This window comes from Schistocerca gregaria, chromosome X (genome assembly GCF_023897955.1).
Source record: "Schistocerca gregaria isolate iqSchGreg1 chromosome X, iqSchGreg1.2, whole genome shotgun sequence".
Classification (NCBI taxonomy): domain Eukaryota; kingdom Metazoa; phylum Arthropoda; class Insecta; order Orthoptera; family Acrididae; genus Schistocerca; species Schistocerca gregaria.
In genome coordinates, this window is record NC_064931.1 from 478,179,463 (window position 1) to 478,195,489 (window position 16,027).

The 16,027-nt window shown below is 42.3% G+C and overlaps 1 protein-coding gene across 1 annotated transcript in view; it reads left to right on the forward strand.

Annotated features, from left to right (window-relative positions):
• Window positions 1–1,983: 1,983 nt before the first annotated feature.
• LOC126298906 (calcyphosin-like protein) overlaps window positions 1,984–16,027 on the forward strand; it is a 328,934-nt gene continuing 314,890 nt past the window's right edge. Inside the window, exon 1 of the mRNA XM_049990449.1 lies at window positions 1,984–2,104. The gene's annotated coding sequence lies outside the window, so the exon portion shown is untranslated. The remainder of the gene's footprint in view (window positions 2,105–16,027) is intronic.

The following is a 16,027-nucleotide window of genomic DNA, read 5'->3' on the forward strand; positions in this document are numbered from 1 at the left end:
ATGAGTGCAACGTTATGCACTGAGGTGACAAAAGCCATGGCATACCTCCTAATATCGTGTCGGACCCCCTTTTGTCCGGGGTAATGCAGCGTCTCGACGTGACATGTACTCAAAACGTCGTTGGAAGTCCTCTGCAGAAATACTCAGCCATGCTGCATCTATATACCTTTATAACTGCGAAAGTTTTATCGGAGCAGGAGTTTGTGGACGAACTGATCTCTCGATTATGTACCATAAATGTTCGCTGGGACCCACGTAGGGCGATCTGGGCGGCCAAATCATTCACTCGAATTGTCCAGAATGTTCTTCAAACCAATCGCGAACAACTGTGGCCCAGTGACATCGCGAATTGTCATTTATAAAAATTTCATCGTCTGTGAATAGCTGAAAATGACCTCCAAGCAGCCGAACATCACCATTTTCAGTCAATGATCGGTTCAGTTGGACCAGAGGACCCAGTCCGTTCCATCTAAACTCAGCCCACACCATTATGGAGCCGCCACCAGCTTTCACAGTGCGTTGTTGACAACTTGCGTTCATGGCTTCGTGGGGCCTGCGCTACACTCGAACGCCACCATCAGCTCTTACCAACTGTAATCGGTACTCATCTTACCAGGCCACAGTTTTCCAGTCGTCTAGGATCTAACTGATATGATCACGAGCCCAGGAGAGTCGCTTGCAGGCGATGTTCCGTTAGTAAAGGCACTCGCGTCGGTCGTCTGGTGCCATAATCCCTTAACGCTTCATTTTGCCGCACTATCACAACACGTACTTTCGTCGTACGTCCCACATTGATTTCTGTGGCTATTTCACGCAGTGTTGCTTGTCTCTTAGCACTGACAACTCTACGTAAACGCTGCTGTTCTCGGTCGTTAAGTAATGGCCGGCGGCGACATAATAAGAGATAATGCCTGAAACTTGGGATTCTCTTCACACTCTTGACACTGTGGATCTCGGAATATTGAATTCCTTATCGATGCCCGAAATGGAATGTCCCATGCGTCTAGCTCCAACTAGTGTAGCCGGCCGGTGTAGCAATGCGGTTCTAGGCGCTTCAGTCTGGAACCGCGCGACCGCTACGGTCGCAGGCTCGAATCCTGCCTCGGGCATGAATGTGTGTGGTGTCCTTAGGTTAGTTAGGTTTAAGTAGTTCTACGTTCTAGGGGACTGATGACCTAAGATGTTGAGTCCCATAGTGCTCAGAGCCATTTGAACCAGCCAACTAGTGTTCCGCGTTCAGAGTCTGTTAATTCCCGTCGTGCATCCGTAATCACGTCTGTAAACATTCCACGTGAATCACCTAAGTGCAAATGACAGCTCCGCCAACGCACTGCTCATTTATACCTAGTGTTCGCGATACTATACTACAGCCGTACATACACTAAGTGATCACAAGTATCCGGACACCTGGCCGAAAATGACTTACAAGTTCGTGGCGCCCTCCAACGGTAATGCTGGAATTCAGTAAGGGGTTGGCCCACCCTTAGCCTTGATGACAGCTTCCACTCTCGCAGGCATACGTTCAGTCAAGTCCTGGAAGGTTTGTTGGGGAATGGCAGCTCATGCTGCACTGAGTGCTGCACTGTGGAGAGGTATCGATGTCGGTCGGTGAGGCCTGGCACGAAATCGGCGTTCCAAAACATACCAAAGGTGTTCTATAGTATTCAGGTCAGGATTCTGTGCAGGCGCTTTTGATATGTTGCAACCGAGGATAAAGTGCAAAAAAGTTATATACTCGAATTCCATGATTCATACCTTCTTCGATGCGCGGCAACGTTTATGTTTACAGAATATACACATTAAGTCATAGGAATAGGATTCCCCGACTTCCTTGATTGCACAGGCAAAAGCACTGGTGCGCAACTTCCGTAATTAATCAGTAATGAGGGCGGCTATTGGACAGCACGCGCGACCAATCAGAGAGGGCGGCGGTTGTTATGGTGACAGGGCGGCCGCCAGTGTCACTCGGCGCTTCGCCTTAGACGCCAACAGGTACGCTACGAGGGCGCACGTCGCTGTCAGCCGGCTCGTGTTTCAGAACGCTCCAGGCATATTTCTGTGCTCCAGGGCCATTCGCAGCTCTTTCTTTGAATTGCTTGTACGGGTAAGTGACAGTTAATTTCAGTTTTAAATGTCTATGCTTAAATCGTACTGGTTCAGTATTTGTCGGCACTAAAATACGTCGTACATTCGTGTAGGAATGATGAGAAGTGGTTGACGGAGGCAGTCTGACAGTTGTTTTTGAAACTGTAGGATTCTGGAGTCTGTACTGTTTTATCAAGGCTATTTGTCTTTTTGACTATTCTTTAGGTTAATTATTGTTTGTGACTATGTGCGCTTTCCCTGAAGTTTCTGTACAGTAGGTACTTCTTCAGTCTTGTCTGCTTGGTTACATATTATTGCCTTTAGCCATTAATATTTTTTCTCCTATAATGCGTTTCTCAATGAGAACTGCTTTGGTGTAACTGCCTTTTGTAAGGAAATTAAATGTATTTGGCTGTTGTTGAAGTAGCTCTATATTATACACGGGGTAAAAACAAGTTTCTTCAGTTGTGTTAAATTTTGTGGCGGCACTTTCTTCTATATTAACGACTACTGAAGTGTTTCATTATTGCAATTAACTAATGTTAAAAAGTAAAAATAAGATGCCAAGTATAGACATTATATATTCCTGTTCATTTCGCTCCATCTGTAATGCATTAGAGATAATGTACGTTGCAGTTACATTGTTAAACACTACCTCAACCTTACGTTTCTTTTTTGCGCCTGACTAAAACGGTCTTTGACGGTTTAAATTTTGTCTGGCATTATGAATGGAGTTATCCACGTCTAAGTTGATGCACGGGACGTGTCTGCTCTCTCATTCCTTCCCTTCCTATGTGACCATCCTTTCTTTAAAAGAAGTATTGCAACAGTGCAAGTATTTCTTCGAGTATATAGCTATGTTACAGCAGTCATATTGAGAACAAGTGACGACGGTGTTCCGTTTTAAGCTCTTAATGTATTATGCTAACTGATTATACCGGAAACCACCAATGTAAGAATGTTGCATTGCCAGGAATGCACCAGTTAATATCTTTCGATATACCGCTGTACGACTGCGTTCTAAAACTAGAAACGATTGTTAACCGAGGGTATTAATTCAGTGTCCATATTATTGTTGTTGCACAACCTATGGAAGTCGGAAGAACACGGCGATTCATTTCTAGAAGCGCGCAGTTAAAGCAAGAAGAGTTCTGTATTAAATTAGAGTTCATCAGTTTCTCCTTCGTTTTTTCTCACAAAGAAAGAAAGAATATTGGTTCTTTGTGAGCAAACGACGTTCCTGAAAGGTCCTCCTGAAACTATAATCTTTCCCCTGAGTCAGTCATCCTAAAGGGAAATTCTACGAAAGGGAGTAAATTCTCACGAGCTGAAAGCATTGTTTACGCAGCGTTGTATTATTTGACTAAATCACTCTAGAACCAGTCGTAGATACCCCTATAATTGATAATGTATATGTATGCTTATTTGATTCATTTAGGACTCTTAGTCAAATAAGAGAACATTTCACTGGCACCTTTTTTTCTTGTGGTTGTTTAGTTTTTTGCCGCTTATTGTTACGTGTAGCCAACGAGACCATGCCACTGGTATGTTCTGGAATGGGACCACACTCTGTGTTGTGGAGTCCCCTGAAAAGACTATCTACATATTAAATCACCTTTTTCTTTTATACTGTTATAGTATAACGTTGACTGGATGCTGTAAGATAAATAAGACGGTTTAAGTACATACTGCGCTTCGTTTGCTCCTAGAGACATTGACTTCTTTATTATTTGTGCAAGGATGGCAGTTGTGATTGGTTTATGCTTTTCCATTTTACACACAGGGTGAGGTACCTATCGCTTTTACCTCAGATGTCTTTTGATGTCAGCGAGATACTGAAAATCTACTTTCACTTTAAAGAATAGTCACAAGGTAGCCTATTCGTAAAGAGACCAAAGCGTGTTTTCTTAACATTATTAACCACCGATACTTAGACTTCGACAACTCATTTTTCAAATGAAATTATGCTATTGTTTGGTTGCTCAACAGTAATGCTCATTGAGACAAATTCAAAAATATTACTATTTTGAACATGTGACAGTGAATTACAGAATAAATATGCATTTAAAATTTCCATTTTCCTCTGTTTTTGTGCTTTTCCTACATTGCATTCTACACAGAAGCTTTACAATACTAGCAGTGGTCACTTCTACTAGCCTTTAGAAAATTGACGTATCAGTTAAAATTATTAGTTTGCGCACAATGTACGATTTGTCTGCTGTCTCTGTGTTTACTATTACGGTTAATGTATGGTTTGGCTTGAATTATTGTTAAGTATGTTCTGTTTAATTGCTTCATATTCTACTATCGTGTAATTACCTTCTTCTGCAACGATGTAAAAAATATAACCTTAAATTTAACGAAAATACTATCTACGTTTAACGTATGCTTTGCCTTGCCGCGAAAACAGCACCTTTGTACACATCGCATTTAGTGACGGTACCATCTCAAATAACTTGTGACGCTTTCGTGTGTTGATGAACGTTGCTGTTCTTCATGATATAGTATCGATGTGCTAATTATCACAAGAAAAGAAGTATGTTAGCTCTCCCTCGAGGCGAATACCGGGCTAGGTCCTTAGAAAAGGACACGTCTCTTCGAATTTGTGTTGCGTCTTCAATGACCTCATCGTCAACGGGCTGTTAAATCCTAATCTTTCTGCTTTCCTTCATTTCACGGAAGTTCAAATCACTCAGAGTAACAATAACTATGGAGCGACCGGTGTTCGCAGCAGCAGGGTGAACGTCGATAATGCGATTTATGTATACCATGTTGTAAAGAATTGGTTCCGTCACGTATAATTTCATAAAAATATCAGTGAAATTTTACTGACTGGATAATGAAAATTTATACAGGTGAAAGTAGTGTAGATTATAGATAGCCTCGATAAAGCGTTAGATCTCTAATCAAAAAGTGTAAAATTACCTCAGTTTAAAAGTATTCGGCGTAAAACTAATTGTATCACTTGATTTAGGTTACCAGAATAAAGAAGAATGCAAGCAATTCAAAATTTATCCTGTTACTGTGAGCTACCAAGAAACACAGAGATCTTCACTATTACAAATCATTTAGTACGATAATCGGTGAACATAAATGGAAAGTTCACTGTTTGTGAATTTCACTTTCTTTTCAACTGGCTGTTAAAAAAATGAACTGTAGTATTTTATTTAACTGTATCCAGTATATGAATAGTAACACTTAGCCATTTTGCGAAAGAAAATGCAAAGGAGTGAGGACGCTCGAAAGAAAGTATTGTCTGAGTGATAAAACTATTCTAAATCATATGACCGTTCGGAAGTTTTGAGTATGTTCATTGTACTGCAAGACGGATTTTCAGGTCTAGTGACACAATTAATTACGTTCATTTAGAAACACAGCTTTTCCATCTACATGCGGGATTTTTTCCGGAGGAAAGATAAGGTCTTGGCAGTATGGAAATTATGCTGCGTTGATCGATACGAGTGTTTATTTGCCTTGGAATTTTCATTCTGTGAACCAAGTACTGCAGGGTGGTTATCTCGAACGGCCTATCTCCCGAGCATGCGAGGGGAGATAGCAGCGCCAACGTAGCTACTTCTGTTCATTGTGTTCTCTTTGCTAGTTGGGAAATAATTTGGCAGTATGAATTACTACAGTCATGTTTTGCATTAGATTTAGGCTCAAGGTTCCACATGGACCTCCTCGTGGGAAAAGAAACTGACAACCACACTTGTAGACACATCTATAATCCCCATATCTCCCTATAAAATCGACGCCGGTAACTGATATGTTAGTTCTTTCAAAAGATTTCGGAACATTTATACGCCGCATCTTATCTCAGTTAAGCAACGCTCATTATTAATGATGGGAGGTTAATGCCATATAACAGAAATATAATAAATGAATTCACCAATGCCATTCTAACATATGATGCCTTAGCTGAGCAAGAAATTTGTGTTACTTATCGAACGAAACGCACTAACCTGTCTCTTGCCCTATGAAACGAAAGCCCAGATGATGATGGCAAAGACTGGCTTACGATTTCATTGTGGCAAGTATTTATCTTCTGTGTACAGAATCTCGAAGTATCCTGTTCGGTATAGTTTTCTCATGGTTATTACTATTAAATAAATACCTCTTGATGGACAGCTGCACAATGCTTTAGGTACTATCTATTGTCTGCAATTTACTTTGAAAGAATGTTCCTCTTAAACTCATCATCGCCGGTTGAATTTCGCTACCACAATGTATACCCTAGTATATCACGTTCCCCTGGAATTTGTAAGTTATAAACAGTGGTGGATGCTCTGTAAGAGCACAGGAACCCGTGAACACTCTAACTTTCGACACCTTGCGGATTCTTTTTTTTTTTTTAATGTTGCTAAACGTAACACAGCTGCAATCTGAAAGATATGGCACTTAAATATACCGCGCTACTGCTCCTCTAGACTCCGTGAAACTTGGCATCAGTGTCGCTAGCACACCTCCAGTTGTGCACGTTTTAAGGAGCTTTTACACATGCACAACTAGCGTGACGTAAAATACGAGGGTAAGTCAATTATTATCCACAAAGTAGTTATAAAATTTTATTCTAATCGAATAGGAAACTTACAAGAACATCATTTTTCGACATAGTCTCCTTGCGTTTCAACGCATTGGTACGTTGTTGTACAAGCTTTCTGATGCCCTCATAAAAGAAGGTTCTCTGTTGAGCTGCGAGCCAGGAATGCACCGCTTCTTTCCCTGCTTCGTCCGAGGGAAATCAACGCCCCCTTAATGCCTGTTTGAGTGGACCAAACAAGTGATAGTCAGAAGCGGCAAGATTGGGAGTATATGGAGGATGATCCAGTACTTCAAATTTGAGTTTCTGGAGCGTTTCAGCAGTGTGGGCAGCAGTATACGGACGGGGACTGTCGTGCAACAACACAACACCTTTTCAGAGCAATCCTCGGCGTTTGTTTCGAATTGCAGGCTTGCCTGGCAGTAAGCATCTCACTGTAACGTACGCTGTTTGTTGTTGTGCCCCTTTCCCCATAATGTTCCAGTACTGGACCTTGTGCGCCCCCAAAAAAAAAAACAGTAAGCATTAGTTTCCTGCGGATAGTTGGGTCTTGAACTTTTTCTTGCACGGCGATATGGATGTTTTCATTTCATACTCTGCCGTTTACTTTCCGGCTCGTAATCATGAATCCATGTTTCGTCACCAGTAATGATCCTGTCTAAAAAGTTGTCCCCTTTGTTATCACAGCGATCCAAATGTTTGGTGCAGATGTCCAAACGCATTTTTATGCAACCGTGTGAGTTGTTTTGGGACCCATCTTGCTCAAACTTTATGAAACCCAAGTTTGTTGTGGATGATTTCGTAGGCAGAACCGTGACTAATTTGCAGCGTCATGTGCCACTTCGTCAATAGTCAATCGTCCGTCTAAAAGAATCATTTCATGTGAACACTCAATGGTTTCTTCATTTGTGGCGGTGAACGGTCGTCCAGCTCCTTCATCGTGCGTAACACTTGTGCGGCAATTTCCGAATTTTTCAATCCATTCGTAGACACTCAGTTGTGGCAAAACACTGGTCCCGTACTGTACCGAAAGTCTTCGATGCATTTCGGCCCCTGATACGCCTTCCAAAAACAAGAAAAGGATCTCTGAACGTTGCTCTTCTTTGGTGCAAATAGACAGTGGAGTAGCCATGATTAACAGCACGGCAGTGATATCGAAACTAACCTAGAAAATTGAAAATTGCAAGGATATAACAACAAATAAACAAAGCATGCATCATCAACATAAAACGACAGTACTACCAAAATAAACAAAAATATAACTAAATTGCGGAAAATAATTGACTTAGCAGGCCGGAGTGGCCGAGCGGTTCTAGGAGCTACTGTCTGGAACCACGCGACCGCTAAGGTCGCAGGTTCGAATCCTGATTCGGGCATGTATGTGTGTGATGTCCTTAGGTTAGTTAGGTTTAAGTAGTTCTAAGTTCTAGGGGACTGATGACCTCAGCAGTTAAGTCTCATAGTGCTCAGAGCCATTTCAACCAATAATTGACTTACCCTCGTACATACGGATTTGATGAACAATGTGCATGGGTCACGATGTGCACAGCTCTTGCTACTCAACTAGAAGGTTACGTCAGTGCCACCAAATGGTAGCATACTGTGGCAGACTTTTATCCCCGTTCTCTCGGATATAAACCCTGCTAGATGATGGCACACTGCTCAGTTACGCTAATTCACACACTATGTAGTAAAATTAGATGACAGCACACTGCTCAGATACGCTAATTCACACACTATATAGTAAAATTAGATCGGACTTCAGTATATGTTTAAGTTGTACTGATAGTAAACCTACTTTGCGGGTATCTGAATGAGTTATAGAATATTAAATTATGAATTTTATTGTACAGTAATCCATTTGAGGCGCTGAGAATCATAAGGTCCCAAAGCACATCACCGTCGACTGTGAGACTGTGGCATTCATTCATGCTTCTGAAATGTGAAAATTCACGAAAATCCGTGTAACTAGTTTATCTGATATTCACTTAAATGTTGGATCGACGGCAGTGTGCTTTGGGACCTTTATGGATCTCAGCACCTCATTTCTATTCTAGTCAAGTGACGATGTCGATAGACTTACTACTTGAGTTAAATCATTTCCACAAACCGCACTTCATGTTTGGAGTTGGTTATTTACTGTGCGAGAATCGGCTTTCGTGTGCAGTGTAAAGTTGAACTATATTGAGTCTATTTTAAATGCCAACAGGAAAGTAAAGCTGTGAGAATGGGTCGTGAGTTGTGCTTGGGTTGCTTAGTCGGTAGAGCACTTCCTCACGAAAGGCAAAGGTCTCGAGTTCGAGTCTCTGTCCAACACACAGCTTTAATCTGCCAGGAAATTTCATATCAGTGCACAATCCGTTCCAGATTGAAAATCTCATTTTGGGCACAAATAGGTAAATTACCAGGAAAAGTTAGCCGCGAAGGAACTAGGGCCTCCGAGAACAGATCCTTTGATTGACAGAGTGACGAAATCAAATACTCGTGACTACAAGCGAACATATAACAAGGAGGTGTACAGTTAGCACAAGCTGTTATGTGGATGCAGTGTAAGAATATCTGATTTTCAGCCCGAAAATAATTTCGACAGTTAAAACATCTGTTAGGGATTTTGTACATTTTTCCAAAAAAATAGGAAAGCACAAAAACTCACAGGGTTGCGAAAGCTTACACATTATTTCGTTATTGCAATAACCTGTACTTAATTATGGATAAAACAACAAAATTCTACAAGAACGATTCTTTCTTTTGTCAGCTAAGTTATGCGTATTACTATTATTATTATTTTTACTGTTGTTATCCCCCCCATGAACCACAGACCTTGCCGTTGGTGGGGATACAGCGATACAGATAGCCGTACCGTAGGTGCAACCACAACAGAGGGGTATCTGTTGAGAGGCCAGACATACGTGTGGTTCCTGAAGAGGGGCAGCAGCCCTTTCAGTAGTTGCAGGGGCAATAGTCTGGATGATTGACTGATCTGGCCTTGTAACACTAACCAAAACGGCCTTGCTGTGCTGGTACTGCGAACGGCTGAAAGCAAGGGGAAACTACGGTCATAAGTTTTCCCGAGGGCATGCAGCTTTACTGTATGGATAAATGATGATGACGTCCTATTGGGTAAAATATTCCGGAGGTAAAATAGTCCCCCATTCGGATCTTCGGACTGGGACTACTCAAGAGTTCGTCGTTATCAGGAGAAAGAAAACAGGCGTTCTACGGATCGGAGCGTGGAATGTCAGATCCCTTAATCGGGCAGGTAGATTAGAAAATTTAAAAAGGGAAATGGATAGGTTAAAGTTAGATATCGTGGGAATTAGCGAAGTTCGGTGGCAGGAGGAACAAGACTTCTCGTCAGGTGAATACAGGATTATAAAAACATGGACGATAAACAGTTTGGATAAGAAGAGAATAGAAGCTTTCGAAATGTGGTGCTACAGAAGAATACTGAAGATTAGATGGGTAGATCACATAACTAATGAGGAGGTATTGAATAGGATTGGGGAGAAGTGGAGTTTGTGGCACAACTTGACTAGAAGAAGGGATCGGTTGGTAGTACACGTTCTGAGGCATCAAGGTATCACCAATTTAGTATTAGAGGGCAGCGTGGAGGGTAAAAATCGTAGAGGGAGACCAAGAGATGAATACACTAAGCAGATACAGAAGGATGTAGGCTGCAGTAGGTATTGGGAGATGAAGGAGCTTGCACAGGATAGAGTAGCATGGAGAGCTGCATTAAACCAGTCTCAGGACTGAAGACGACAACAACAACAACTGTTATTATTATTGGCAGTACCCGTAGTTGTATAAGTTTGTTCATAAGCATAATTGTTATACAGCAGATGCTACTAATTCCACACACTCAAATTTATGTGAATCTAAAAATTTGTGAACACCCAGGATGTATACTCACGAGCCGCCACTGGTTGTAAACAACTTTTTCGTAATAGTGTCACATGAATATGCCTAAGGGTAATTAGTCTACGTTCTGAGTGCTAAATCGTGCTTCATATTTTGTGGTATTGGTGCTAAGTTAGATGTTCGTAATGGCGTTATACCATGTAATAGTCCGATGTTAATGTTAACTATAGCTTAGAGCAAGTCTTCACACCACGTATTTTGTGGATTCCCTTCCCTGTGGCAGCCAGAATAGCCCACAACGTGCATTACTCCAGAAACACATAATTAAACGTGAATACGAGAGATAGTGAGGGGGGGGAGGGAGGAGGGGAGGGCAGGGGATGAGAGGGAGGGGTGAAAGGAGAGGAAATAATAACAAATAACTTTGCGTGAATTTATATCCTAATATAGTGGATGAGCTCAAAAATACGTTACATATTAGAATCCAGAATTTTTTAAAAAATCGTTTTGTGCGAAGATAATACGAAATTAAAGGAAACCTGGACAGAAGTTTGCGAGTTTATTTGCGTTAACAACTCCACTTAAGAGGAAGATTTCTTTTCTCTCATGAAAATTTTTAGATCCTGTTTCTGTTGAGTCCGCCCCGATAACTGAGTGGTCACCGCGGCGAAATGTCACGCCAAGGGGCCCGGGTTCGATTCCCGGCTGGGTCGGAGATTTTTTCTGCTCAGGGACTGGGTGTTGTGTTGTCCTCATTCTCATTTCATGATCATCAATGGAAGGCAACGGGAAACAACCACTGGAATCACTTCCCTAGATGCTCATGCGGTGGACCTCTCTGATGAGGCTTCCTCCATGACACGACTTGCCGTAAGGCAGAACACAAAGTTAGTTTGTGTTGAATCCATCATGGGCGCAAAAGAACTCTACATACACTGGTACAGTTAAGACGACTTCAAACATGATGTAATCCGTCATTTTGATAGTGCCACTTTAAAAAAAAGTTCTGAAGCAGACCTGAGGACGTTCATAATAATTGAGATACTTTGTAACTGGCAGTTGAGAAAGTCTGAAAAGTTAATGGAAACAAATCACAGTGAAATTTTATGAACTGGACGACAAATGCCACGTGTACTCTACGTAAAAATAACACATATTAATAAATAAATAAAAATGTGTGTTCGTCAGCTAGAAGAGTGTCTAAGAACTATATCATAGTGCCTGTTGGGGGCAGGCTCTTTGTTTGCATGAAATAATTCAAAAGCTGCCCGGGAAATAATAAGTGCGGTGGCAGGACAGAACGCTGAGTTTATTTCCGGCTCCCCAGAGTGCGCGCCACACCACTCGGTTCGGCCGAATGCCAGGAAGCTGCAGTCAGGGGAAAATCTTCGCACTGGGGCTTGGCGGTTCGATAATGCCTTGGCGTCAAGCCCGGTCGTTGTCTAGGGAGGTCACTTTTCAAGGAAACCCACTGTTGTAGATATTCTATGAATTTTTATGCTTAACAGTAATCTATCTGCCCTTTCTGTTTTCCTTGAAACACACCCTCCATGATATTCACAGTGCACCATCGCCAATAAACTTCTGCTTCATTTTAGTGGAACCCTACAGTCATGCCGATTCTACTAGTAGTTTTGTCATACGGAACAAGGAGATAACATTTAAAAACTGAAGTAATTGACGAAAAATATGAAAATAACTAGCTCCACCCCGCGATCTTATCCGCAGTTAAACAATTATTTGTAAGAAAAATGACAGGATATGTATTTATTCCAGTCTTCCACTAGTTCATCTCCTACTTACGCCTCTCTCTGTCGATCTTTTCTTCCCTTTTCTCCCTGTCCATCTCCCCCCCCCCCCCCCCACCTATTCACTGTCGACCTCCTCCTCTCACTGTTCATCTCCTCTCTCTCTCTCTCTCTCTCTCTCTCTCTCTCTCTCTCTCTCTCTCTCTCTCTCTATATATATATATATATATATATATATATATATATATATATATATATATATAGTAACTAATACGTCTACCAGATTGGACTGAAATCGTTCCAGGGGCTTAGAATCAGTTATTTACCCGTGGCTTTGCCCGCGTACACACATGTCAAATACATTTCACATATGTTTAACATATTATGACGTCGTATCGTCTGTACTATGCGTCGCACAATGGTACAACTTTTGAGGTACATCCAGTGGTACATTTGGCTACTATCTGCGCAATGTGTTTTGAATAGAGCTAGCAGTAAAGAAGCAACAAATTTAAAAGTTGTTTATGTTGCCGCAGTTTTTCAGGTATCTCGGTGATTGTGACATCATATCTCTTGAACTATGTGTCGTGTAGTGACATATTTTTGTAGGTACATTCAGTCACGTATGCGGATACTGTCAGCGAAATGTACTGCAAATATACGAGGGTTGTCCAGAAAGTAAGTTACGATTGATCGCGAAATGAAAATCACAGTGAAAATCAGAAATGTTTCATTTGTAACAGTTAGCTACACCTTTCAGCTACTTCTCTACGTAGTAGCCGTTCTGACTCAGACATTCGTCGTAGCGTTGTACCAACTTTCCAATACCCTCATCAAAGAAGCTGCCGTCAGTGCTTTCCGCCAATTCTCTTCTCTGGCCTAAAGCTCGTTGTCTGTTACAAAATGTTGTCTTCATAGCCAGCGATTCGTTTGAGCAGAGATGAAACTCAGTGGGAGACAATTACGGGCTGTATTGTGGGTAACCAAACATTTCCAATTGAAACGATGCAGGAACATCTTCATTGCCCCTGCAGAATGAGGCTGAGAATTGTCTTGAGGAAGTAACCGCACGACAGTTATGTAATGTTGGTTGCATAGCTTCAGGGGAAAATTCTCACCAGGCCCTCGTACTTGGCAGGAGACACCATTTTCTATAACATCTTTACGCGCTCACTAAGAGCTCAGGAATGAGAAGAACGACATAATTCTACCTAGAGTCATACTAGAGACACTGCCCAACACATCTTTGCAAAGCTTTATCAGATTTTCATAGTCGTTTCCATTTCGCGACCGATCGTAACTTACCTTCTGGACAGCCCTCGTAGTTAGTAGCAGAGAAGTAATAAATTTAAAAGGCATACATGCTGCGACAGTTTTTATCAGCTCCGTGTTTATGACGTCATATCTCCTGAGCTATGGATCGTACAATGGTATAATTTCGCTGATATATACAGTGATATACACTGATAAGCCAAAACATTATGACCACTGCCACCGCGATGGTCGACGCCGCCTGGTGGCATTGCGGGCACGTGACGCAGTAACAAATGGCTCTGAGCACTATGGGACTCAACATCTGAGGTCATCAGTCCCCTAGATCTTAGAACTACTTAAACCTAACTAACCTAAGGACAACACACACATCCATGCCCAAGGCAGGATTCGAACCCGCGACCGTAGCGGTCGCACCGTTCCAGACTGAAGCGCCTAGAACCCCTCGGCCACTCCGGCCGGCGACGCGGTAACGAAAGTATGTAAGCGGAGCCGACACGGACGGGTGACCACCCTGCCGAAGATATGAGCTGCAAATGTGGAAAACCGTTGAGATAAGCGACTTTGACGAAGGGAAGTTTATTAGTATGCAGTAAACGAGTATCTCGAAAACGGAGAAGATAGTCGTATGTTCACGTGCTGCTGTCGTGAGCATCTAAGGAAAGAGGTAGGACAGTGAAACTACCACTAGGCGCCAAACTGTTGGACGTCCACGGTTCCTCACAGAAGGTGGTGTGCGGAGGCTTGTCTACTCTTTAAAGTAGGATAGGCGGTGATCTGTGGCATTAATGCCGAAAGAACACAATACGGGTGCACGCACAAGTGTTCTGGGGCACACCATTGTAGAACACAGAGCTCTGCAACAGACCACCCTTACGTGTTCACTTGTTGACCCAACGACATCGTCAATTACGATTACAATGGGCACTGCACCATCGGCATTCGATCGTCGATCAAAGGAAACGTGTCGGCTCTTCGGGTGAGTCACATTTTTGCTACAATAGATCGATGGTCGTCTCCACAAACGCCGTCATCGAGGTGAACGGCAGCTCGAAATGGGCAGCGCGCCTCGGACGCAAGCTGGTGGTAGCTGTATTATGCTATGGTAGGCAAACCACATGCATCCCTTCAGGCTTGATGTCTGCCCCGACGGCGATGTCATCTTTGAACTGTATAATTGTCCATGTGATGGAGCCAGCACCGTGCTACAGCGGTTTGACGAGCGTTATAGTGAACTCACGTTGAGGTCTCGGTGACCAAATTCGCCTGATGTATATCCCACGAAACCTATTGTTGTTGTTGTTGTCCTGAGACTGGTTTGATGCAGCTCTCCATGCTACTCTATCCTGTGCAAGCTTCTTCATCTCCCAGTACCTACTGCAACCAACATCCTTCTGAATCTGCTTAGTGTAGTCATCTCTTGGTCTTCCTCTACGATTTTTACCCTCCACGCTACCCTCCAATACGAAATTGGTGATCCCTTGATGCCTCAGAACATGTCCTACCAACCGATCCCTTCTTCTGGTCAAGTTGTGCCACAAACTTCTGTTCTCCCCAATCCGATTCAATACCTCCTCATTAGTTATGTGATCTACCCATCTAATCTTCAGCATTCTTCTGTAGCACCACATTTTGAAAGCTTCTATTCTCTTCTTATCCAAACTACTTATCCTCCATGATTCACTTCCAAACTTGGCTACACTCCATACATATACTTGCAGAAATGACTTCCTGACACTTAAATCTATACTCGATGTTAACAAACTTCTCTTCTTCAGAAACGCTTTCCTTGCCATTGCCAGTCTACATTTTATATCCTCTCTACTTCAACCATGATCAGTTATTTTACTCCCCAAATAGCAAAACTCCTTTACTACTTTAAGTGTCTCACTTCCTAATCTAATTCCCTCAGCATCACCCGACTTATGTCGACTACATTCCATTATCCTCGTTTTGCTTTTGTTGATGAACATCTTATGTCCTCCTTTCAAGACACTATCCATTCCGTTCAACTGCTCCTCCAAGTCATTTGCTGTCTCTGACAGAATTACCATGTCATCGGCGAACCTCAAAGTTTTTATTTCTTCTCCATGGATTTTAATGCCCACTCCGAATTTTTCTTTTGTTTCCTTCACTGCTTGCTCAATATACAGATTGAATAACATCGGGGAGAGACTACAACCCTGTCTCACTCCCTTCCGAACCACTGTTTCCCTTTCATGTCCCTCGATTCTTATTACTGCCATCTGGTTTCTGTACAAATTGTAAATAGCCTTTCGCTCCCTGTATTTTACCCCTGCCTCCTTCAGAATTTGAAAGCGAGTATTCCAGTCAACATTGTCAAAAGCTTTCTCTAAGTCTACAAATGCTAGAAACGTAGGTTTGCCTTTCCTTAATCTAGCTTCTAAGATAAGTAGTAGGGTCAGTATTGCCTCACGTGTTCCAACATTTCTACGGAATCCAACTGATCTTCCCCGAGGTCGGCTTCTACTAGTTTTTCCATTCGTCTGTAAAGAATTCG